The sequence below is a fragment of the Phascolarctos cinereus genome, unplaced genomic scaffold (genome assembly GCF_003287225.1).
Source record: "Phascolarctos cinereus isolate Bilbo 61053 unplaced genomic scaffold, phaCin_HiC Scaffold_4;HRSCAF=312, whole genome shotgun sequence".
NCBI classification, from domain to species: domain Eukaryota; kingdom Metazoa; phylum Chordata; class Mammalia; order Diprotodontia; family Phascolarctidae; genus Phascolarctos; species Phascolarctos cinereus.
The window spans coordinates 252988940-253005836 of NW_027555847.1; the positions used below are offsets into that span (position 1 = coordinate 252988940).

Consider the following 16897-nt stretch of genomic DNA (forward strand, 5'->3'; position numbering starts at 1 on the left):
TTTGGTAGCAGTGGCTGTAGCATCTGTGAGAGCAGTCTCCAGGTTACATTTCCTCAGGGAATCATCTTCCCAGGATGATGGCTGTGTGCACTGGGCTGGAAGCATCCCTATTTCCAAGATTCTTGGGTTCAGGGTCCTGGGCTGTTTCCATCAGGATCTGAGGAGAGATTGTTGTGGGGATGGTGGTAGTAGTGGTTTACAACAGGCTGCCTCCTGTCTGTCCTATAGGGTGCCTTTCAGCTTCAACTTGGATAGATTTGTGGGTGGTAATTGGTGAAGATGGCTGGCCCTTTTCCCACAGGAATTATTTCCCCAGATGATGGCTAGGAGAGTTGGGATGGAACCAGATGCTGCCACTCTCGGGGTTCCTGTGCTTATTTGCCTATTGGGAGTAGCTGGTCAGCAGTTGTTGCTGTTGGTGATGAAAAAAGAGGAACCTTCTCCCCAGTGATTTCTCCTCTCAGTAATAGCTACAGAGCTGGGCTGGAATCAGGTCCGGTGGTTCGGGAAGCATTACTCTTTTCAAGGCTCTTGAGTTCAGGTTCCTGAGCTGTCTCCATCAGAGTATGAGGGAAGATAATAGCTAAGTTGAAGAGAGGGGCATTTTGACTTTCCTGGCACGCACTGTCTCCTTTCTTCTTTAGGATGTCTTTTTGCTTCAACTAGGCTTGTTTGCTTGCCCTATGACCAATTTTTGCTGGTTAAGATTTGAAAGAGCTATCCTATTCTGAGTATTTAATGTAGGAAACATAAATAGAACTACAGAATTTGAAGTTGGAAAGGACTGCTGAGATCATTTCATCCAACACCTTCATGATGCAGATGAGGAAACTGAGAAATTAAATGATTTGTACTAGGTCACATAGGAAGTCTAAAGCAGACACAGGATTCCAACCAAGGTCCTCTGTTTCCAAATCTAGTGTTCTTACATTAGATTACATGCATGTGTATGAATGACTAATGATAATAAATTCAGGGGTAGCTAGGTGGCGCAGTGGATAGAGCACCGGCCTTGAAGTCAGAAGGACCTGAGTTCAAATCTGGCTTCAAACCAAACACTTGACACTAGCTGCATGAACCTGGGCAAGTCACTTAACCCCAATTGCCTAAAAAGAAAAAAATAAATAAATTCACATTTATAGAGAATTTCTGTGACTTCAATAGTGCTTTTCTCACAACAATGCTATAAGAGGGATAGTGATTATTTCATAATGATTATTAATTCAGTTGCAATTCATGAACAACTAACAAGATTTTATATATGTGTAAACATCGTTGTTGTTCATCCTTTATTTTTGAGGAAGACCAATGACATCATGATATGAGTGAATATCTTGACTTTTGTGTGAATTGTATTGAAGTGAGGCAGAGTTCCACAAAATCATTAGCCCTACTCTCTCTTTCAGAGCTATTGAAATCCAGTGGCAAGACAAAAGTTAGGATGACTGAGGATGACCTAGAATGCAGTGGATGACCTTGGTGCCTTCAATGTCTTACCAGGCTCTAAGTACTCCATAGTGCTTGCTTCAGGAGCCTTGATGACATTGGAAGAAATTATTCTCATCCATCCATTCTGCTGGGAAAAGTCTTCACATGCTAGGGTAGGCAAGTTCACTCAAGTTCACCAATGGGTGTAAAGCCTGTTGGTTTCCCTCAACCTGGTTTAGCCCATCTGCTGAGATGATCATAGTGGGGTCTGGTCACTGCACATGCTAGTTTCTTGGAGCCACAGGTAAGAGTTGCGTAAAGGTGAACAATAAAGGTGGGTGAACAACCCTGAAAAGGGCTCAGCAAGTCCTCTTACCAGGGTTGCTAGTCCTCCCTGAATACCTATCCAGACATTACATTCTCCTCTAGGATTGTCTACTCCATGATTTTTATGAGCATTATATTCTCTTAAGAATACATGAAAATGATCAGAAGCAGATTTTTTCAAGCTTTAGAAGATTGTATGTTCAGTTTGATGATGACTAAAGTTGTGGCAATATTGTACATATATTTTCAGAAGTAAAATGCAGAGAAAAAGAATAATTTATTGCTGTACTAACATAAAATATTAATGGTATTAGGATTTAGAGTAAGAATTTTTAATGACAGAATAGAAAAAGACAAGCAACAGAAAAACCATACCCTAAATGCAAAAATCTAAATCAGTCAAAGAACTTATTCGGCTAAGGAAAATTTATAATGTTTGCTTTTCCCCCCCAAGAAATGTCTTCATTAATCCTACTAAAGTACAGCTGCATAAGACTATAAATCATTTGACTGACTTAGGTAATACGATTTTTATTTCCTAATACCATGCCCAAAAAAAAAACCTAGAGGCTTTTAGTGACACTATATCTTCTATAATACCTAGTACTTAAAAAACAACAACAACAACAACAACAACAACAACAACGAATCATTCTGTTATTGACTGGAAAAGTTATTTACCAACTATTTTGATAAGAAGAAATAAAGATAAATCTGTAGCATAAAGTCTGATAGTTGAAAAAGATTTATTATTCACACAGCATAGCTTCAAGTCAACAAAATTATTTTACTTAGAGCTGCATTCAGATAATACAAGGAAGTAAATCCATTAATTATTCCAGATTGATTATTAATCCTACCCATTTCTTGTGAATAATTTTAAATATTTTATCTTTAATGAATTTTATTCAGTTATGCTTCTGGCTTATTTGACAAACAGAAACTCTTTTGAATGTTCCACTCCTCTGTTTCCTAATTATATCCAAATGTCCTCATAGGGAAATGTTATGGCTCACAGTTTGGAATACCCTGGCAATAAATACAGAATAGCAGGTGAACCCTAAATAAAAGGAAATGTAGGTATTTTACCACTACTAAATTTTCATCCCATGGGATAACAAGGTAAGTTGAAACAGCTCCAATAAAGAAAGACAAGGCATTTAGCTTGAGACTTACTGACTTTTTGCACAAATGGAAAAGCAATTATTAAGTGCTTACTGTGTGCTAAGCATAGTGCTAGACAGTGGAGGTAGAAGTATCAAAGTGAGACAATCCCTGCTCTTAAGAAGCTTACTTACTAGTGGGTCTGGTTGGGAGCCAATACTAAGGGAGTGATAAACTACACCTCCAAACCTGGAGGTGTAGACAGGAGAGGGAGTTTCCAACTGGGCAGTCACAGAAATGGTGATGTAGCCATAGAAGAGTTGAGTGTCACACCCTTTCCAGGAACAACAGTAGTATTAGTTTGATTAATGTTCCCAGAGCAAGAGGTAGATAATGAGTGGGGAAAGAGTCTGAGTTCTGGACCAGTACAGATTCCATGATGTGAGAGGTATTTGGATGTCAAATATGATCTGGAGATGGCCAGATTTTGTGGGTTAGGTGAGTTTGTATTAATTCACCAACAGGACACCACAGACCAAGGAGAGGATTTTTGAAACTGAAGAAAGAGTTTCATAACTTAGTGGATTAACTGGTGCACAGATAGGGGCCTGGTCCCTAAAGGAATGGTTTCCAAACCTTTTTTTTTTTTATTTCATTTCCTTATAAGTAAAAAGAAAAAAAAATGAGTATCAGGCCAATCCAGTGATTCTGGACCAGGATTGAAATACAACGAAACTTCCCTGGACTGTATACAATTCAAATAAAACTAAGTTTACTTAACAATAATCTCTAAAAGGATACAATCACTAATTCAAGTGAATGTCGCTCCCCATTCCTTAATGCTGAGTCAGAAAGACACCCCACACAGCAGAGGGAATTCTGCCAAACCTCAGAACCAGCAACTCACCATAGGCTACATGACAAGAAAGACACACCAATCAAATCCTAAGGACAGCCTCCGTGCCCCATTGAAGGGAACCTAGCTTACATAAAACAAATACCATTGGTGGATAAAGTGCTGGTCCTGAAGTCAGTCAAATCTGGCCTTAGACATTTACTAGATGTATGATCTTGGACAAACCACTTAACCTCTGTCTGCCTCAGTTTCCTAATCTATAAAGTGGAGATAATAGCACCTACCTCCAGGATTTTGTGAAGATTAAATGAGATAACATTTATAAAGTGATCCGTAAACATTTAAAACGCTATGTAAATGCTAGCTGTTAACAATAATAATTATGAAGACGATGATGATAAATTACTTCATGGTAAGGTCCCCAAAATTTTCTAGGCAAACGTCATCATTTGAATGGCTTAAGGACATTACTCACTAAGTCTGACCTCAGGGGTCAGGTGAGAAACCTAACAGGCACTACTGGAGAAAAAGCTAAGTAAAGATATATGAAAAATGTAAAATATCAAACCATGCATGTTGTCGTTGTTCAGTTGTTTCAGACATGTCCAACACTTGATGATCCCATTTAGGGTTTTCTTGGCAGAGATACTGGAATGGTTTGCCATTCCCTTCTCCAGCTCATTTTACAGATGAGGAAAGTGAGGCAAACAGGTTTAAATGACTTGCCCAGGGTCACACAGTAAATGTTTGAGGCCAGATTTGAACTCAGGTCTTCCTAACTCCAGGATCAATGTTCTATCCACTGTGCCACTTAGCTGCCTTTAAAACCTCTAAAAAGTACAATCCATGCAGTGAGGGTGATACGAAGGGATCTCCACAATGGATCTCCCAAGGTAAGGCACTGATAAAGAAAAGGATCAGCATCAGGGCCACAGTACAAATAATGATGCCTTGAATACAGTCACTGATTCCCATTAGAGGTCAGGATCACCCATAGCAAGGAAGCTAAGAAGTCATAAGCCTCTTATGTGTAATTTCTTCAGAGTCCTGAGTCCATATTGGGACTTCGTTCATAATAACTCACTCAGTGTTTTCCAGACCATCAGTCAAAATCTCTCAACCCCTGGGTAACAATATAAAAACTTCTCCTTTTTAGAGAGCAGAATTAAAGCTCCCCATCACCTTCATCCAGGAACTCCAGATTTCCACTGAATTGTTTAAGCGATCTCCTCTCTTCCAAATGAACTCACATTCCCTCTAACTATGCAAAGACAGTTTCACCTTCCATGCCATTAGAAAGCAAATCATTTCCCAACAATTTCACCCCTTGGTTCCCTGAGCCATCCCAGGGAATAGGAAACCTGACAAACAAAGGGGATCAGAAACATTTCCCCAGAATGTATAGAACCTTCAGTGAAGAGAGTGGAAACTTTAAGGCTTAATGACTTCATGCAGGGGATAAAATAAGGAAAAGTGGGAGCAGGTCAATCAGGGTTATATATACATTCATACAAATATACATATGTACATAACATATCCTTACCAGGTAATTCTACTTGGAGGCTGAATTCAAGAAACTGCTGTACCGAGTGATGTTAGTCACAGGTAAAGGGAGAGAAAATAAGCATTTATGTAGCACCTACTGTGTGCCGGACACTGTGCTCAGCTCTTTACAAATATTATTATTTGATCCTCACAACAATCCTGAGTTGTGTTGCTATTATTATTCCCATTTTACCATTGAGGAAACTGAGGCAAATGGGATAAGTTGCCCATGGTCACGCAGCTAGTAAGTATCAGAGGCCAGGTTTGAACTCAGGTCTTCCTGACTCCAGGTCCAGCACTCCAGCCACTATACCACCTAGCTGTTTCTGTAAGATGGGATTATGACCTCTGGTAACCAGGGGTAAAATGACCAAGTTATTATTTTGAGTCCATTCTAGCATTCAACAATGCCCCTTAATGAGGATAGTTTTCCATCTCAATTACCAACTCAGTGAATGTGATTATGGTGGGCCCAATCTCAGACCTCCTTCATATTAAAATGCATACCCTGATCAGAGAGGGCTGTACAGAGGAAGTTCATAAAGATGAAGGATTTGTTCTATGAAAGTGTTGATGATGCCTGCCATCATGACAGACATGACTTGCACTGCAATGCCATAGACTGATTAAACATCATCTACAATACAGGCAAATTTCTTATTTTGAGATGGGGAAAGAGGGCCAATATGATCAACTTATCAGTTGGAGGCAGGTCAGGAACAATGAAGGATCATGCTGTTCTCCTCCTTCAAAAGTAGACACTGATTGGCATAAAGATCATTCTCAAATAGAAGTACCTGTCTTTCTTCAGTTAAAGGGATTTTAGGTTGCCACGTCCACCCATGTAGCATCACAGTCTCCCTGTCCATATTGAGGATGGACCTAGTCCCCAATCTCTGCCATTCTTATAAGGATATCAATCTGATTATTCAGCTAAATATAAGGCATAAAATATCTCTGATGGGTATTAATATGTCCTACTCACAACTATTTGTTGTAGGAGACATGAGTGAAATTTCTCCATTGGGTTGTGAATCGAAGAACCTTTTATTGTCCACCCATGTTCTCTGCAAGCCCTAGGCCACTCATCCAGATGCATGGCTATCATTCAGGAAATAGTATAGATGAAAATATTATCTGTCTTGTCTTATAAGATTCTCTCACACACCAGTCATACAGATCATAGTTTGATCCATTGGGTAGGTTTGCCATTTCTCCCATTTCTCAGGCATTACTGAATGGTCACCAAAATCTGGTTACACATTCCTTTCTTGTAATAGGCAGAGCTATCAATGAACCAGGCAGACAGAGTTCCTCAAAAACCAAGATTTCACAGGTAGGCTTCCATCAGTTTAACAGAAGAGGCAAAGCATTGGGGTTGAGACTTGAAGGCTCAGATTCCAACAAAGTCTTAAGCTATTCAAAAAGGGCATTATTAGCCAAAGAGCCTGAGTGATTGCCATCTTAAAAATGTCATTTCCACATCACAATGGAAGCCTCCCTTGTGCCATACCCTTCTTGTCAAGGGGTCTATCTAGCCTCACTGAACAAATAATGGGACAATACTGGATAAAGGAAGACTATTATTCTGCTGTTCATCTGCTCAATAGCAGCAAGGGCTCAATAGTAGGCAAGTATCTACTTTTCATAAGTCATATAATGAATGGCCACTGTGAGAAGCCTGTAGCTCCAGAAAATTGAAAGTCATTTAATCTGTTACCCCTTTGATTCTTGACAAGTGTTCTACTTAGCCTGATCCTTATGGATAGACTCTTTAAAAAAAAAAAACAACTAAAAGGATACAAGGGGAGAGGATACTGAATGAATTTTGTTGTTGAGTCATTTTCAGTTATGTCTGACTCTGTCACCCCATTTGGCATTTTCTTAGCAAAGATACTGGAGTGGTTTGCCATTTCCTTCTCTAGCTCATTTTACAAATGAGGAAACTGAGGCAAACAGGGTTAAGTGACTTGCCCAGAGTCATACAACTAATAAGTGTCTGAGGCCAGATTTGAATTCATGAAGATGTGTCTTCCTGATTCCAGGTCCTGTGCTCCATTCACTGTGCTGACCTGAATGAACTACTTTAGGTCTTTCAGGGCTATGATCTGTTCCCAGTCCAATTCAAAAGAGAGGGATTTATGGGCTGAGGATATGGGTTCTTCTGAACCCAAAGAGTCCAATAAGTCTCCAAGCTTAGTTTTTATATTGTGAGGAAGTGAATGTCATTAGTTTAAACTTCCAGTCCCCTAGGCCCACAAGCTTGGTGTGTCATCCTCAACTTCTCATTTGTGCTCACTCCATTATTCCAATCTGTTGCCAACTCTTGTCATTTCTACATCCATAAAACCTATCATATATGCACCCTTCTCTCCAATCAACCAGCCACCACCCTGTTGCAGACCCTCATCTCCCCACACCTGGAAACTGCAATAGTCTTCTGGTTTGCCTCCCTGCCTGAAGTCTCTCTCCCTTTTAGCCCATCTTCCACTCAGCTATCAAAATGATTTTCCTAAAATGTAGGTCTGATAATGTCACCCCTCAACTCAAGTAACTCCAGCAGGTCTGCACTAGCCCCATTTGATCCTCCAAGATCAAACAGAAAATCTTGTTTAACTTTCAAAGTACTTCACATCTGCCTCCTTCTTACCTTTCCAGTCTTCTTATACTTTACTCCTCTCCACATACTCCACAATCCAAAACAATGATGTTTCAGCATTATGACCACCTTGCTGTCACTCCACAAGACACTCCATTTCCTGGCTGTGCTTTTTCACTGGCTGCCTCTCATGCCTGGAATGCTCTTCCTCTTCCTTTCTGCCTCTTAGATTCTCTGGCTTCCTTCAAGTCTTAGCTCAAATCCCACTTTCTTCAAGAGGCCTTTCCTGTGATTTCAGAAAAACCTGGAAAGAATTACATGAACTGATGCTAAGTGAAGTGAACAGAAGCAGGAGAACATTGTACATAGTAACAGCAACATTCTGCAACGACTAACTGTGAATGATTTAGCTCTTCTCAGCAATATAATGATCCAAGACAATTCCAAAGGACTCAATGAAAAATGCTATCCAGCTCCAGAAAAGAACTGATAGTCTGAATGTAGATTGAAGCATACTTAAAATAAAACAAAACTTTCTTCATTATTCTTGTTTGCCTTTTTATTTTGGTCTGTGTTTTCTTTCATAACGTGACTAATATGAAAATATGTTTTGCATGATTACACTTGCATAACCTATATCAAATTGCTCACCTTTTCAATAAAGGGAGAGGGGAGGGGAGGGAGAGAGAGAATTTGGAATTCAAAATTTTAAAAAATGCATGTTAAAAATTGTTTTTACATGTACTTGGGGAAAATATTATTTTAAAAAAGGGTGGCCTTTCCTGGTCTCCCTCAATGCTAGTGACTTCCCTCTGAGATTAATTCCGTTTATACTGCATATGCATCGTATGTACACAGCTGTTTTCATGTAGTCTTTCCCATTGGAATAAGAACTTCTTGAGGACAGAGATTTTATAATCAATTAACAAATACTTCTTGATTTGACTTATTCCTTGTACATGATACTTCCTCTTCTAACTTAGTGCCTTTTCAATGGCCAAACCCTGTATCAGAAATATTCTCCCTCCTTGTCTTTGTTTCTTGGTTTCCTTGATCACCTTCAAAACTTAGCTCAATTTACCTTCTTCACTCATACCTCCACAACTGTATCTTCCCTCTAATATCACCTTCCCCTTATACTATGTAGTATAATGTATACAATGTATAACAAACACATCTATATATACATATAATGTGTTTGTATATATTTTACTATATATATATATATACACACATATATATATATATATATATATATATATATATATACACATATCATATTAAAGACTGTCATTAAAATAGCCTTGGCTCTTGCCCCAAGGGGACTCATACTAAGAGTTCCTCATCTCTGGATACCAAGACTTCGGTATTTTAGGATTACCAATGAGGAAAGTGTTTTTAGGGATGTCCTAAGATTATTTATAATATACATACATCTATTACTATACTAATATATGTCATGAAACAAATGCATTAAAATGAAAAAAAGATAAGATAAAAATGAAATAAACTTTTGTATATTTTATGTAATGGAATAAAATTCTGGAACAATATTTTTAGTGAGAGCCATATAATTGAATATTCTTCAATAAGTTTTCAAAAATCCCTGAGTATGTCCTGGAGACTAGAACAGAATTATAAATAATAATTGTTAGTAATTATTCTGTTAATTTGATCAGCGTAGTTAGCCAAACAGGTGAATTTGTTTTTGGTAGGGTTTTTTTTTTAATGGAAAGATACAAATGAATAATAGGTAATAAGACTGAGTGAATATAACAGCTTTTCAGTAGGAGTCATGTTTCTCTTTGTGTAGATATTCATCATACACAATGCAAAAACAAGCAAAAGTGAATTCAACCAAGCAGAAAGTTTTCAGAATAATCCATTCCTCTTTCTTTAAGTAGTTCTTCTTAATGGATGCTGTATCTCAATATCTGATGCACGCATAGTTATTTTAGTTGTGGTTTTTCATGAGTTTGGGGAATAGCAAGAAAGCCATTTGGCTGGACCTTAAAGTGCAGGAAAGGAGTAATATATAATGAGATTGGAAAATTAGGTTGGGGCCAGGTCATGAAGGGGATTCAAAGTTAAAGAGAGGAGCTTCTTTCTGATCCTACTGTCACAAGGTAGGCAGTAGAATTTACTCAGGAGTGGGGTGATATCATGTGACCTATAATTTAGGCAGAGATGATGAGGACTTTGGCAGGTGTAGAGTATGAACAGAGTAGTGAGAGAGCTGAAGCAAGGAGTCAAGTCATGGTGATACTGAAAAAATTCAGGTGAGAGGTGATGAGCAGTGAAACTCCTTTATGTCTATCAGCTGTGAGTAGATAATTGTACAAGCAACAGAAGCAATCAGGAAAGGCTTCATATAAGAAGTGGCATTTGAATTGAGCTTTGAAGGAAGCTAAAAATTCTAAGAAGCAGAGGTGAGAAGGGAATACATTCCAGATTCTGAGGGAAGGGAAAGACTGTGTCAGGGGCAACAATGGGCAATGGAATATCATAAATGGGGAACCAGAAAAAGACCAGTTTAATTGGACTGTACAGTATGGGAAGGGGAACATTGTTTAATAACACTGCAAAGGCACATTGCAAGAAGGCTGTGAAGTGATTTAAATGCCAAACAGGAGTTTGTATTCAATCCTAGAGGAGATAAGCCACTAGAATTTAATGACAGGGAATATTACATGGTCTGAATCACTTTGGCAGATGTTTGGAAGTAAAGGATGGAGAGGATGTACTGGAAAGAGAAGAAACTTGATCCAGGGAGCCCAAGGAGGAAACTGTTGCAATAGTTCAGGTGAGACATGGTGAAGACCTCAGTTATGGTGGGTACTGTGAAATGGACAGATGTGTGAAGAGTTATAGAGGGAGAATACATAAAACTTGACAACTGATTGGATATATGGTGTGCAGGAGAGTTGAGGATGATTTGAAGGTTGTGAACATGAATATCTGAAGGAATAATGGTGATTGAATTACAGAGAATTAGATTTCAACTTAATGTAAGGATAAACTTTCTAACAGTGAGAGAGACTGAAAAATGGAATGGATTATTTTGAGGTTGTATGTTCCCTGAAAAAGAATTCAAAAGAGATGAAATGACCACTCATTAGGGACATTGTGGATGGTATTCCTACATGGGCTGAGAAATTGGACTGAATGACCTCTTTAAGTCTCTTCCATCTTCTACCTTTTCCATTTAAATTAAATGAAAGTAAGAAAATCTTTCACTTAGGATTCTATGAAAATTAGTTTAGCTTCCCTAGATATCTACATGACCTAAATAGAAGAAAGTGTACCTAAAATATAGAATCAAAATGTAACAGGCTAGGATTTTAAAATAAAGATTGTTTCTGCTAGAGATAGTATGATAGTAGATAGAAAGCAGACTTCATAGCCAAGAAGACCTGGATTCAAGTCTCACCTCTGATACATAATGGCTGTGTGTCCCTGGGCAAGTCACTTAACCTCTCAGTGCTCCAGGAAACTCTAAGACTATGAGCTGCAAAAAAGGTACTGACTTGTGTTGGTAGAGGGAGTTTCCTTATTTGGGAATTCCTTCATTTCAATCATTTTTCAGTTATGTCCAACTCTTTGTGACCCCACTTGGGGTTTTCCTGGCAAAGATACTGGAGCAGTTTGCCATTTTCTTTTCCAGCTCATTTTATAGATCAGGAAACTGGGGCAAACAGGGTTAAGTGCCTCACTCAGGGTCATACAGGTAATAAGTGTCTGAGACTGATTTGAACTCAGGAAGATGTCTTCCTGGTTCTAAGCCTGGCACTCCATCCACTATGCCACCTAGTGCCAATGAAATCATAGGTCTAATTCCTATCCCCTTATTGTATCATTAGTATTTTTTAATTTAAACTAAAAATGTATATCTTCAGGATCTATAGATATCTCAGAAATCTATTTCCATAATATGTAATTCATGTTAGCAAAGTCAAAATTATTGAATATTCCATTTCCTTTTTAATCATGTTTATCCTAAAAGGGTAAACCATATTGATAACACTGTTGTGTGGGGTTGAGAAATCCAAGATATATTACTCTTGTTAACTCCATGATGATAACCCATACGCAAAGTGATAATGGGGATGTAATGAAAATATGAAGCCCTCAGGCATCCCAACTTCAATTGCTATTGTTCAACTTGTCTCCTAGGTTCTTTAATTTAGGAAGAAAGCTGATAAGGTGGAAAGCATCTAGAGGAGGTCAACCACAATGGGGTCTTGACCTGAGTCCCTGTCACATGAGGAATATTTGAAGGAACTCTGGGAAGGCTTAACTTGAAGGGCAGAAGTCTCTGGAAGGACACGATAGTTTCACTCAAGTGTTTTAAGTGCTGTCATGTGAAAGAGAAATTAGGCCTTACTCTGTTTGACCCCAGAGGGCAGGAACAAGAGCAGTAAGTAGATATTGCCAAGATGTAAATTTAAGCTAGACATCAGGTTGCTGAGAATGAAGAGGCTGAAAAGTTTCATGAAAAATTTAAGAAGACTCTCCAGACTAAATGAACATAAGATACTTATATAGCGACTTCAATGCAAATTTGGGAAAAATTGAGTATTGGGGGAAAATACATATGAAACATGGAAAAGCACAGTTCCGAGGGGGGGGGAAGGGAATGAGGGAGGCCAAGGACTCTGTATCATGCCTTTCTTTCAGGAAAAAACTGCAGAGGGTGTGGGGGTAGGTCCCAGACATAGCAAACACTAAATAACATTGCAAAAACAAATAAAATGAAAAAACCACAATAGAGTCTATTTTCAGACAGGAAAATACTTGCCTAATACTAATATTGGAGTTATACCTGAATCAGTTATGTGTAACAATCAGATAACTAACTTACCTGAGTTAGATCAGAATTATTAAAAAGCAAAAGAATAATGAGGAAAAAAAGGTATGATGTATAAATCTAACAACTCAATCCTAAGTTCTTAAACAAGCAATTGACTGTTAAAAATGGGAAATGAAGGGGCAGCTAGGTGGTGCAGTGAAGAGAGCATAGGCCCTGGAGTCACGAGGACCCAAATTCAAATCCAGTCTCAGAGCAGCTTGACACTACCTGTGTGACCCTGGGCAAGCCACTTAACCCCAATTCCCTCAAGGAAAAAAATGGGGAAATGGACAATGGAGATGACTGGCATTGATTATAACAATTTTATTCAGAAGTTAACTAATAGAAATTAATTGCTGCAATAAAGAGACCAAGAGAGCATCTAAGTAAGCAAATATCTATCTTACTTGCCAAATAGAGCGAAATGGATGCCAAGGCAACTTGGAGTCCAAGTTGAAGGGAGATTTCCTTGTGAGTGGTGATGACCTGATGCTCCTTTTTGTGGATGATACTGTGCACACTATATCAAACCCTAGAACATTACAGAGCCTCCTGAAAGAGATGTGTAATGATTTAAAGGAGTTTGGCCTGATCATCCACATGGAAAAGACCAAGTTGATGAAGAATATCTATTGCCTAGATTACCACGTGCATTTGAATGACTACCCTATAGAGATTGTTCATATCAGTATGGATGTACACCTGGGTAGACAATAGAGATGGACAATGAGTTAGGGCCAGAGTTGAACAAGAAGACAGCAGGTTTGGTTGCTTTTTTTTTTTTTAAAGTGTCCTTCAATGACCCCCAGTTGCCCATGGAAAAAAAAGACCCATATTTTTCATATCAATATTCTACTGGTGTGGCTATATGGTGGTGAAACATGGAATATAAATCTGAAAAATTAAAGGCTATCACACAAAGGATAGTGGAAAGGGGATGGTGTGTGTGAGGAGACTGCAACATATAATTGATGGAGAACTTCAAAGAACAGGAATTAAAGATGTCTTCAAGGAATGCCAGGAAGAGAAGATCAGGCCATGTAACAAGGGTGAAGACTGACAAGTATATAACCAAAGTGTTCTACCCTCATGATGTCAGAAGAAAATGAGGAAGGCCTCTAGTGCATTGGGGTATATTCCTCTTTGGTGAACTTGTGTGAGAACAGGGACAAAAGTCATACAAGATGGGCAAACATGGATGGGATGGGATTTGAATAGTTGGAGTGAGCTTCCAAACTGATGTCATAAATCCATTTGAGTATTTGAGTCTGGAAAAAAAAATTTCTTAATAATTGGTGTTATCCAAAAGGTGATTGCCTGGGGAGACAGTGAATTTCCTTTCATTGGAGGTCTTCTGCCAGAGGATGGATGACCACTTGACTGCAGTGGGGGATTCCTTTTAGGTGATAAGTTGGATTAGATAGCTATCTTTACTGAATGACTCTGGGCCTTGTCTATTTTCATATACCAGCATCAGGGAATATCTCTTGTTCAGGGTCAGCCAGCCTTTATACTATAATTCAGAGTTTACTATATGTCCTAAAGAATGGCTTAGAGGCACTGTCCATTATCGCTGCCAGAAGGCCAGGTGGATTTAGCACTTCTGTATTGTGACATTTACCCTGGCTCATTCCCTAACCTTCTAATTCTGGCTGATGGCCCTGTATATTTGTGTTGACCCTTGCAGAAGGTACCTAGATTTCATAAAATCAGGCTGGGACTTCTGCTTTTCTGTCCTAGTTTAAAGTGGCTCCAGTGTGATGAATACAAAAAGAAAAAATCATTCTTTTGGGGGAACATAAAGGTACTTTGGTCCAAGCCTTTAAACAGGCACGGTCTTTTGAGCTGTCTTGGAGACCACATTTGCATGTATTCTGCAGGCAACTGTGCTCCAAAAGCATGATCACTTTCTTACTTTCCAAGCTTCTCCTAAACATCTGTGTTAGATTATTTTCCAGCGAAGTCATTTGCATTTCTCTCAGATGAATCACATTTGTTATTTTTTGCTCATGTTTCTCACCTCTTGAGATCCTTTTGTATTAGTTGTGAAACCCATTACTGATATTCACACCACCTCTCAATTTAGAACCATCAGCAGATTTCATCTACAGGACATACAAACCATTAAACAAAATAATAAGATCAGGCCCAATACAAGACCTAAGCTATGCTTCTGTTACCCACTTCTCCCTCAAATAGAGGAAAATGCATAGAGAAGTACCATTTCCTCAATGAGGGACTTAAAAATTCCACAGTGCTCTAATTTGCAAGGCAGAAGACCGACTAAGTTGAAGTGCTTTAATTGTGGCGTTTTAGAACACCAGAGATTTCTTAGTGCTGGGTAGGACTGTGGGTCTGAAATCCCTGAATAGCCTGGCATTTGTACCTCCAGGGCCACATCCCTACACGTGAACTCTAGGTGTACCCTCTTCACTGGGGTTTGTCATCACAGCATCCTTTTCTGTTTGGGGGTACCTCTCAGTAAGGTCATGAGGGACACTCATTTCTCCCCAAAGGAAATCCATGCAATCGGTGCACAACTGAGATTTGTGGAGGGTAAGGGTGGGAAGCAAAGGTGATTAAGGGTGCCTTTGAAGATGGAAATTCTGAGTGTTCAGTTGAAGAAGTGAGAGTCACAGGAGCCCCCCACCTCCCAGACTTCACTGGCCTAATAAGTGCCCGGCCTGGGTCTCTTCCCCCCCCCCACCTCTACCCTCCGCCCCCTGCCGCTTTCAGGGCGATGCTCTAAGACCTGGAGTGAAGAGCCACGGAGGCATCTAAAGTCTGCAATCTCAAGACGTGCAGCCATTTCCAAGCAGCGCTCCCACGGAGCCCAGGGCGTGGGTGTCTGTGTGTGCGTGGGTATGCATGCCTGAGTGGTGGCTATGAGTTTGAGAGCCAGAACAGAACCGTCCCCTCCATCTACACGGGCAGGTTCAGCGCTCTAGCGCTAGATGGGAAGGTAAGTGTGGAGGTGGGTGGGTCGCTGCAAGTGGTGTTCCCTTATTGGCTGGCTGCCGAACTCCCCCTCTAGGAAGGCTGAGTGAGGCTGAGCGGGTGGGGGGCCCCGAATTGCTGGTGCAGCTGGTCCTGTTTTGGCTCGGCGAGGCTCTACTCCCCGATTCCACGCCGGGGACATTGTTTCCACCGCCGCGTTCCATTCCCCTGGACCAGGAGCAGAAGGGAAGAGCCGCAGCTGCCGAAGCGGCAGCAACAGCAGCACCGGAGCAGCAGCCGAGGAGGGAGGAGGAAGCAGTGGGGGAGGAGGTGGTGGCGAGGGATTCTCGCTCTCTCCCTTTTTCTCTCCGTCCCTCCTTCTCCCCCTCCCCACCCTCTTTTCCCTCTAGTCTCTGCGCTACCCGAGCCTATGGTTGGCTTCCGAAAGCAACTCCGGAGAATTCCGGAGACTTCCCCCACAGCCGGTTCCCCCTACAGCTGCAGAGTTTGGGGGTAAGTGTTCCCTGGTCTCCCCGCTCTCTCCCCCCCCCGCCCCCGGGCTGTTTGTTTTGCTTTGGTTGCTCGGCTTGCTTGATTCTCCCGGGCAGCGCCTCCGGTGAATGTGGGAAGGCCCTGGCTTCTCGGAAACTCGGCTGTTGAAAGTGGGGTCGGGTTGGGGATGGTGGAGAAAGAGCTTCCTCTACCTAGCCTCCCTTCTGTACGAGATCTACCCTCCTCCCCCTCCTCCTGGGTCCTGGCTTATTGGATGGGGTTGTGTCGGAAACAGGTGGATTGGGGCGGGGGCGTGCCGAGGTGCCAAGGGGCTCGGACTGGACTCTAGTGAGGACCCTAGGCTCCCCGAGGGAGGAGGTTGGCGTCTTGGCTGGGCTCGCCTCTTCTTTCTTTTCCTGCCTCGGTGCGGTGCGTGCGTGCTTGCGGGGCTGTATTGTGTCAGTGCGATGGATGTGACTCTCGAGCCAGCCCAGGCTGCCTCTCCTGCTGGCAGCTGCACGTCCTAGTTGACCCGGTAACGGAGGGGAAGGCACTGTGGAATGTGCCGCCGCTGGAAATTGCCTTCCGCGGATCTAGGTTAAATGGTATTGCAGAGGAAGGAAGGTATACTGGGGGGAGGGGGCAGAAGGTGATTGCCGCCGCAGAAACTCGGCTAGAAACAGTACCTTCCTTAGCTGCTTTTGCTTCCGAAACATTTTTCTTCTTTGAGGAGGCACATTCCGCCCCCTGGTCCGGGTAC

General features: G+C 40.9%; 1 protein-coding gene across 6 annotated transcripts in view; it reads left to right on the plus strand.

Moving 5' to 3' along the window:
* Nucleotides 1–15480: 15480 nt before the first annotated feature.
* DAPK1 (death associated protein kinase 1) overlaps nucleotides 15481–16897 on the plus strand; it is a 262491-nt gene continuing 261074 nt past the window's right edge. The window contains exons 1-2 of one of the 6 annotated variants that reach the window (XM_020971675.2): nucleotides 15481–15670; nucleotides 16056–16158. The gene's annotated coding sequence lies outside the window, so the exon portion shown is untranslated. Of the gene's footprint in view, nucleotides 15671–15741; nucleotides 16159–16315; nucleotides 16433–16500; nucleotides 16673–16746; nucleotides 16894–16897 lie in introns of those variants that run through there. The other 5 variants (XM_020971677.2, XM_020971674.2, XM_020971680.2 and 2 more) reach the window with 5 other exon arrangements.